The 8335-nt window shown below is 35.6% G+C and overlaps 4 non-coding genes across 4 annotated transcripts; 1 reads left to right on the top strand and 3 right to left on the bottom strand.

Annotated features, from left to right (window-relative positions):
* Window positions 1-35: 35 nt before the first annotated feature.
* F57B1.16 lies at window positions 36-256 on the bottom strand. Its single transcript, NR_069868.1, has one exon. It is a non-coding gene; the product is annotated as an Unclassified non-coding RNA F57B1.16 (non-coding RNA).
* A 1943-nt stretch (window positions 257-2199) lies between these two features.
* Window positions 2200-2462, bottom strand: F57B1.11. Its single transcript, NR_069867.1, has one exon. It is a non-coding gene; the product is annotated as an Unclassified non-coding RNA F57B1.11 (non-coding RNA).
* Window positions 2463-3581: 1119 nt separating this feature from the next.
* On the top strand, window positions 3582-3757 carry F57B1.15. The gene has a single exon (NR_069866.1). It is a non-coding gene; the product is annotated as an Unclassified non-coding RNA F57B1.15 (non-coding RNA).
* A 3333-nt stretch (window positions 3758-7090) lies between these two features.
* F57B1.14 lies at window positions 7091-7238 on the bottom strand. The gene has a single exon (NR_069865.1). It is a non-coding gene; the product is annotated as an Unclassified non-coding RNA F57B1.14 (non-coding RNA).
* Between the last annotated feature and the right edge of the window lie 1097 nt (window positions 7239-8335).

Here is an 8335-nt window from a genome sequence, read left to right as displayed (position 1 = left end):
TGTGCTCTAAACGTCACATGTGAAGATTGTTCGGAAAGAAAAGAAAACTTGTGAAAAAAGAAAACAATAGGCTGCTCCCAGTGACAGACTGCAATTACTTTTGAGACATACACTACTCACTCTATCCCAAACAACTGTGTGATTCAGATTCAGAAATTTAGAACGTGAAACGACCAGGAAGAAATCGTGGCAGCACAAAGCTGCAATTTCACACCGAAGATTGTTAGTGACCCGGAATGAATGACTCAACAATTCGTTCCTATTATGTATATACGAACATGGGGGATGTTGAGAGGGGATTCTAGGATTTGTTATTCGTCATTTAATAAGTTCATGTTTCAGGTTTCATGATTAATCATAAATATTTTCTAGGCAAGACGTAGGGCATTAGATTTTGAACAGCTTGATTGAGAAGTCGGAAACATCGGCAGAACTGATCATGTAAGCTTCAAAAAGACTATGAAACATTAATGTGTCAAACAGTATTACTTTAGATCTTTTTCATCAAACACAGGTACAGTATCCCTTTTTCAAACAATCAATATGTACTTACGAGTTGAAAGTGCACGTAACTTTGTTCCTAGTATTTATGTATTGTTACTTTTTTCAGTTTTCAACACTTGTTATCTGAATGCTTTTCCTCGAGTTATGTGTTGTTTTCATCAAGATCCTGGGTGGTTGCTGAAAGCGAGAGAGCAAGTGGATATATATGTTCGTGTATGAAAAAAGAGCGAAGAAAGAGGAAATTCTAGGAAATCTCGCCACTTAATTCTTGTTTTCGAGACATCGTCGCCGTCTTCGAATACTTCTTGTTCTCTTCACTTCCTTCTCCGTTCTCAATACTTATCCATTTACGCGGCGATATATGTACAATACTTTCAGCATACATTCTATTGGTTCTCGATGTGTGCCTGACTCCGCCCCCAGAACCCCGTATTTCCTGTGCTCAATTTTTCAACTATACCTTGTTGTTGCAAAGGAAGGAAAAAACGAATGACTGATTCAATCAACGGTAATGCAAGGATTCGGAACGATTAGAGTGACGAGGAAACAATTTTCCCCCTATCAGTTTGTTAACTTGTTTTTTATCTCGTACAAGATTTGTGTTCTGACTTTGTGAGCATAACTCTTGAAAGAAGATGAACACTTTGTAGGATGGAACAAGAATCACTAGAAATCAAAACACAATGAACTGGATTTTAGAGAAATATTCAAGAACTTAAGTGCAATGTTAAAAAAAGGATTCAATTAAAAATTTGTGAAGAAAAACAGTATAGTCTTTAAATATCTTTCAAGGCTTTACTTGTTGTTAGGGAAGTCTAATGTTTCACGATAAACGTACATGAAGATTAATTAATTATTCCTGATAACTGTGCCGGAGCTACTAGTTGAGGTAAGATACAGTATCATTCAAAAATAATGTAAACATTGTTGAATCCATCTAAAATTGTGTTCATGAACTTTGCAAGTCATCTGTTTCTGTATTTCAAGAAAGTTCATACTTGGAACTACGAAGAGTGCATTCCAGGAGCCATTAGTTTGAGAAGCCATGGAAAACTTTTTTGAAAGGCAACAACAAGTAATGTTTAGTTGTTTCAAATTTTCAGGACTTGCTCGCAAATGGCTAACGGGAACGACTTGAAAATGATTCAATGTTTCTTGATCAGTGTATGTTTGTGTTGAAAACAATTTTGCATATCAGAGTTTACCAGAATTTTGTCTAGGCGTGAGATTCTGCAAACACTTTTAAACCGTCTAATTCTGTGAATCACAAGACTTCTCGTGTCTGGTGTTTTCCTGTTTCAGCTTATTCTTACTGTCCTCTTATGGATCATGAGAATTGCGAAGATTTCAATGTTGACACTTTCAATAATTGCTGGATTACCGAGCACATTTCTTGGTGACGTTGCTTGGTTTACCATCTGCCAAAAACAGACAATGTGACGTTTATGTCAAAACATTCATTGGAAATTTTTGGAGGGGATTGTCCGTGAAAAAATGTCATTGAAATTTTGAACAGTTGGTAGTTGGATTAACTTTCATTCGAATTTTCTGGAACATCTAAAATCTGAAAACATGGCGATTAGCTTCGTTTCAAGATGTAAGATATTCAAGATCTTTGAGATGTGTCCGTCACAACATTCTACGAATCCACAGGTTGGAACATCTTTGGAATTTAAAATAATGAATGTCTGGTCACAAAAAAAACATCCGAGAATCTCAAATTCCGCATTGTTCGCTTCGTAGCGATCATTCAGCAGAAGAAGGTTTTTGAGAGAGAGAGAGAGCCGAATAATAGCAATTAGCATTCGATGTAGGCGTCTGCATCCAAACGTCGTTTTCAGTGTTCCTTCATTCAGAAATTTGCCAGTGGCAAAATATATTGTTCATTCAAAACAATATAAAATAATAATAATTGTGAACGAAATTTATTCTGGAACGCGTGAGCTGTCAGAACATAAATATGAGGATGACCGAAGGGACAATTGTGAGAACCGAAATCAATCTGTTCTACGTTTTGACTCGTTTTCCTGAATATAGATCTTTACAGAATCCCAACAACAGATCTTATTCGTTTTAGAATAATGATAATATCTTGATATAGATCTGTTTTGTTGAAAATAATATAATCACATAAATACATAGGAATATGTTTGTGGAACAGAGATGACTGGAAGGTAGTGAAGCTCAATGCGGAAGTGGTGAAGGTGATCAAATAAACGAATACTTGTTGATACTTTCAGAAAACACATACCCAAAAGAAACCATTGAACACATTTTTCGGGGTTTTCCACAAGCATGTAGGAAGAACTTTCAGGACAACTTTTTTTTTCTCAAATTTATAGTCAGATTTTTTCCCAACAATACAAAAGCCAAGCTTTCCAAGTAGACAACTTACGGCCCAAGTTCATATGAGCATTTTCAAATTTCTTGTTCATCAAATTGGAAAAAATGCTTGAATTTGCACTTTCCGCGCGCCTGAGTAGACAGGCACCTACGACTGAACGCTGGCCAGTAAGACCGTGCTCATTTTTTAAGGAGAAAAAGTAAAACTATAATTTTTTTTCCCAAAAAATGGGTTTGTAGTGTGATTCGGTCATTTTTGTAATTTGTCATCACTTCATTCTCCAGTTCTTCTAACCCCAAAACCCAATTTTTCTAAAATTCGTCCTTCTTCACCAAAGATCTCTGAAAGTAGAGAAATCTGAAACTTCTGAAAACATACGGAAAACAGATACAACTTTTCCTTCTTCTCTTTTCTCATCCGCAAATGTTTTTCTTCGTTAAACGTTGAACGCAAAAGAAGAACGCAAAACATTTCAAGCACATCTGAAGAGCACAAGCTGAAAAACACGACGAAGAGGACGATAGAGGGAAATGTTGAGTGACATGGACAGATTGGAGAAACTTTTTTCTGGATGAATGTTGAAAACATCCATGTGTTGCAAAGAAGAAGGAGAAGAGAAGAACAGTTGAGTTGAGGGAGGATGTCGTGCCAAATAGTACGAGAAACACGTCTGAAATTGAGTTTCGAGAGAAAAGGAGAAAAGGGCCCCCAACTAAAAAAAATAGATGAGGGAAAGAGAAGAAGAACGAGGGAAATGGAACACGGAAATTTTTGAGGAGGTCTTGAGAAAGGAGGAAAGGGAGACAAAAAATACAGCTGTTTCATTATAGTTGTGCAACTTTAAAAGATGTTTTTCACCCAAAAGCTCAACGACAACGACAATTGGCAAGGGACTGAAATGTGTGTTTTTTTTGTTAAAAAGAAGAACAAACATATACTTTAATCTTTTTTTCTGAAACTACTTGAGGAGCAAGGGATTTTCAGCTATAATTCTGTATAAGAAAACCATTCAGACCACTTAATGCTGACGGTTTGCACTGGCGGTCTATATTTTACGATTCACTCCATTCAGCGATGCATTCAATTATAGACTCGCTATGGATTTACGATGCCTCATCGAGATGCATAAATTGAAGGCTGCAGATATGTGTTTCACTGTAGTTCTATTTTCCGTCCTCTTTGGTTTTGGGATCCATCCAAATTTAGAAGCCGAATATGATTACTTAGTTTGACTTCTGCTAGCCGTGGCGCTCGTTCTGAGAGTTGGACGTCATTAGAGTTTTGCGCTGAAAACACCTAGTGCCACAATTTCCAGATGTCAATTCGAGTTGGGACAGTCTGAGTGCGCTGCACTCATAATTTTTTAAAGAAATTTATTTAAACTCGCAATTTCATACACATTTATCGCTTTTTTATTGTAACTCAACCAGGGCTACACGCGTTTCCAATCAGTTGTACCATTTTCGAATATATGGGTGCTATGTAAAAGCATGTTCAACCGTGGACTTATTTTTAATCAAATTTAAAACTTCTTGTTTAATTTTTCAAAATTTATTTTGAATAATCACCAACATTTTATATTTTTCCGAACTCTATGCTAAATTGCAAATGCACTTGCTTGTGAATGACGTGTATTTGTAAGTTTTCTAAATAACAACGGAAGTGCTGAACAATTCCTGAGAATGAGTACAATGATCAACGTCATTAGGTTGCATTGTTTCATTCTAATCGTGTTTTGAAACAAGCCAAACAATTTCCAGAAAAAAGGGAAATCGAAGAATCCGAAAGTGTTTCTTGTTTTCAAGATTTGCGTTCAGTGGGATTTTAAAATTAGTATTCGTTGCCCATAATCTACTTTTTCCTGAAGCACATCAAAAATAACTATGCATGTTTTTTTAATCACAATCACAGAACAGAACACTTATATTTGGCGGTCATATTCCTGGAAAAGACTCAAAGTAAATTGGTAGAATGTATTTGTGAACACTAACAACTACTTGAGAACAATCAGATCTGATCGCATGTTCTTTATCAGGAGTTCTCAAATTGTGATCAAACGAAGAAAGGAACAGGTGGAAAACAACGGTTTTTCGAGAAAGAGGGTGCAAGACTAATAGGAAACAATACGATTTTATTCACTCTTAAAAGACAGTAAAAGAGAAGAGCTAAAACTGGGGAGATCTTTTTATGAGACTAGAATCTAAACCCCCGATTTGAGTACGCGAAGAGAATATGTGAAGATAATCAAATAAGTTGGCCTGACATCGCAAGTTAACATTTTTACAATCGAAGTTTAAGTTTTAGCAAAAAAAAATTCATAGTTTGTCTTAAAATTTCAGTCCATGTGGTTTCGGTTCAAGAAGATTAAGGCAATCGAAAGAAATTTGAATTAATTTGAGGTGAGTGAAACACTGTCTGTTGCGGTACCAAGATACTTGCTCTATTTGAAATTTTCCACAGGTTCACAATTAAAACTCGCGATTTCAAACTTAAACGGGAAAAAGTTTTCGAACCTTAGATTTTTCTTTCGGAATCATTCGGTATATTTAGAAATCAAGGGCCCATGGGGATGTCATGTTCCCGTTTTAATAATTTCTAATGACTTCAAATGAATACATTATTTCCAAAAATAATGAACTACAGTGCAAGATATTTTCAACCCATACTTCCGCCTCTGTAAATGTCATGTGTTGACTCTAAACTTCTTAACAGTGATCAATCATCGATACTTAAAGTGCTTCAGAACTATTGTTTGTTTTTTCTTATACCTTTTCGGCTCCGTTCGTAGCGCATTTCAACTATATATCCATGTCCCAAAATGAATTATTTAGTAGGCCGAGACACTTGCGTAATAAGGTGTCAACTACACAAGTTTCCTTGTTTTTCAAGTTTTTCTTCTTTTTCCGTGGATTCGATTGAATTGTGTTTGTATGTGTCAGCAGACATCACTGGAAGATTTCTGATCGCCGTTCTTCGAGAGACTAGGAAGTGTTTTCAGAAGTGTTTTCACAAATTCAAAGCTATATCGTTGTTGCTGCTACGGCTGACGATTGAGACAATTAACAGGAACGACACAAAAGAAACCAGCTGACGTGTGTTTCAGATCGACTGAAAATCAGAGAGAGCTTGTGTATGTGTGTATTGGTTGGTTCACAAACTCTGAGACAAAGAATTCGCAACTGTTTGCCGCCTTCAGGATCACATGTCCCATATACTTTCATCAGATGTCACACACAATTCTAGCAGGTAGAAGCTGAAACAGAGAATAGGGTATTGCAAACGTTAAGTATCAATTTCAAGTCTGAAGTTCAAATTTGTTTCTTAAAAATTTTCCATATGTATTGTGAGAAGTTGCAATGGAGATATGACCACTGTTAGAAGTCAGAAAAACACTGGAAAACAGTATTCACTTTAAATTTACCACAATTTCCTAGTTAAACATTTTTAAAATTTTCAGCAAATTTGCATTCTATTTTTAAGGCTCTCATTTAGTCCCAAAATGTGGGTATGCTTGTTTATACCTACACAGTTTTGCCACAGGTTCTATCGGGAACTCACTCGTAAATTTACAGGCAGGACGACCGGCAGGATAGAGGAATGTATGTTGTATGACCTGAGAAGATGTTATTGTCTAAAATTTGATAAAATTTATACAAACGCTAAAAAGTATTTTGAGTTAATCACAATTGGTCGTAGTACGGTCTTGTAATTTTGTAAAATCCGTACTCAAAAATCGCACAAATATATTCAGATGCGGCTTGTGGTGATGCATCAAAACAAATGCAAAATTATGATATCTAATAAAGCCTCCATCATAATGTTTCCTTCATTTTTGGTGTTATTATTTATGGTATTGTACCTTTCATATTTTTGATAATATTTATTATTTTCCTAAAAAATTGAAAGCATTTTAAAAATCAAATACGTTCTGGGAAATGTTTTCCATAACCACAAAAACTAAATTGATACTTTGTTATGTCAAAATCAAAGCACATATCACCAGATGTAGCCATGTATTGAGCAACTTCCAATGATTCATCTGGGCTTCTCGTGTGTTTTTTTTTTTTGGATTTTAATAACTTTGAAATTGTATGCCAATTGTCTGAATAATGTCTGTAAATTTTATAAAAACAAGTGGAAAAACACGCTTGACTAATCATTTTCGAACAATGAATTTGGAATTTGGTTTACACGCACACATACTTCAAACAAAAAAGCCAAATTGTTTTGGGCACACCGTCACTGCCAATTTCGTATAACATTTGAATATGTATTCAATTGCGGCTTCATTTCAAAAACAATGCTGCTCACTGCTGCTTCTGCTACTGCTGCCATTTTTTCTGTCAAAATCGAATTTTTGTCGCCGTCGACGACTACGAGACAGACGGCAACAAAAATTGTTGGTGTTCGAAAGGAGTGGGGGGAGAAAGAGCCTAGTAATTCCAATTTTCGACGTCCACTTTATATGTATAGTAAGTCGAAAACACGGCTACGGTAGTTGCCAAACACTCTGAAATTCGCTTACTATTTTTTGGACGTCGTGTATGGAACAACGTGGGCATAATAGCGGAAGAGTCATTGAACAAATTGAAAACATGACTGAATGTGAATGACAATTCAATGGTATCAGAAGGAGAACAAAGACGAACCAGAAATTCTGAAAATAGGGGTTTTTCGTGGAATGTATTGAATGTGATGAAAAGAACAAAAATCATTTTAAGACATTTTTGTAGAGCATTATCTACAGTACATGTAACGATCTTTGCATTATGATCTTGGTGCAGTACATTCTGATCTATACAACTATGACGAATATCATTTTTTAAAAGTTATCAAATTCCTGAAAGTTTTCTAGAAAGATTTTAAACAACATTAGAGGAAACTAATTCGTTTTTCGAAAACATCATTGTTAAAAGGTCAACTCGATTTGGCGTTGCTTTACAGATGGAAATATAAAAAAAAAGCTCATGTCGACGGCTTGCAAAACTAGATTCAGTCCATCCATATGAGTCCTAGCAACTTATTCTGAGCTCCAGAATAGTTATTCTTATCAAGATGATTACTTATCTGAAAGCTCATACTGTTAATTAGGGCGTCCTAGGTTCGAGGACTTATTTTGGCGCCCTCTAACAGGAAACTTTAGCATCTAACTCAATAACTTAGAAATATATATTAAACAGCGTATTGGCAAGAACTATCGAGCAGCGGTAATGGCTTCAGCAACATTTTTTGAGAGATCTGTTAAGGATCTGGCTATATTTATATGTTTATGGAGAGCGCGCAATGTGAAAATTGGTTTTATGAAAGCCCGGAACTTTTGAAACTATGCCAAAACTAGGGTCAATAAATTTTTTTTGTAATTTATCTCAAGCTCGTGAGCTGCAAAAAATATTATCTAATAACCAAAGCCAAAACGTTTTTTTTAATACTTGGTCTTTCAAAACCTCAAGCCAATCACATCAGTGGACCCGATTTCGAGTATTTCAT

Source organism: Caenorhabditis elegans, chromosome V (genome assembly GCF_000002985.6).
Source record: "Caenorhabditis elegans chromosome V".
NCBI classification, from domain to species: Eukaryota; Metazoa; Nematoda; class Chromadorea; order Rhabditida; family Rhabditidae; genus Caenorhabditis; species Caenorhabditis elegans.
The sequence above is the reverse complement of the archived record's forward strand: the minus strand, read 5'-3'. Positions and strand labels throughout refer to the sequence as shown.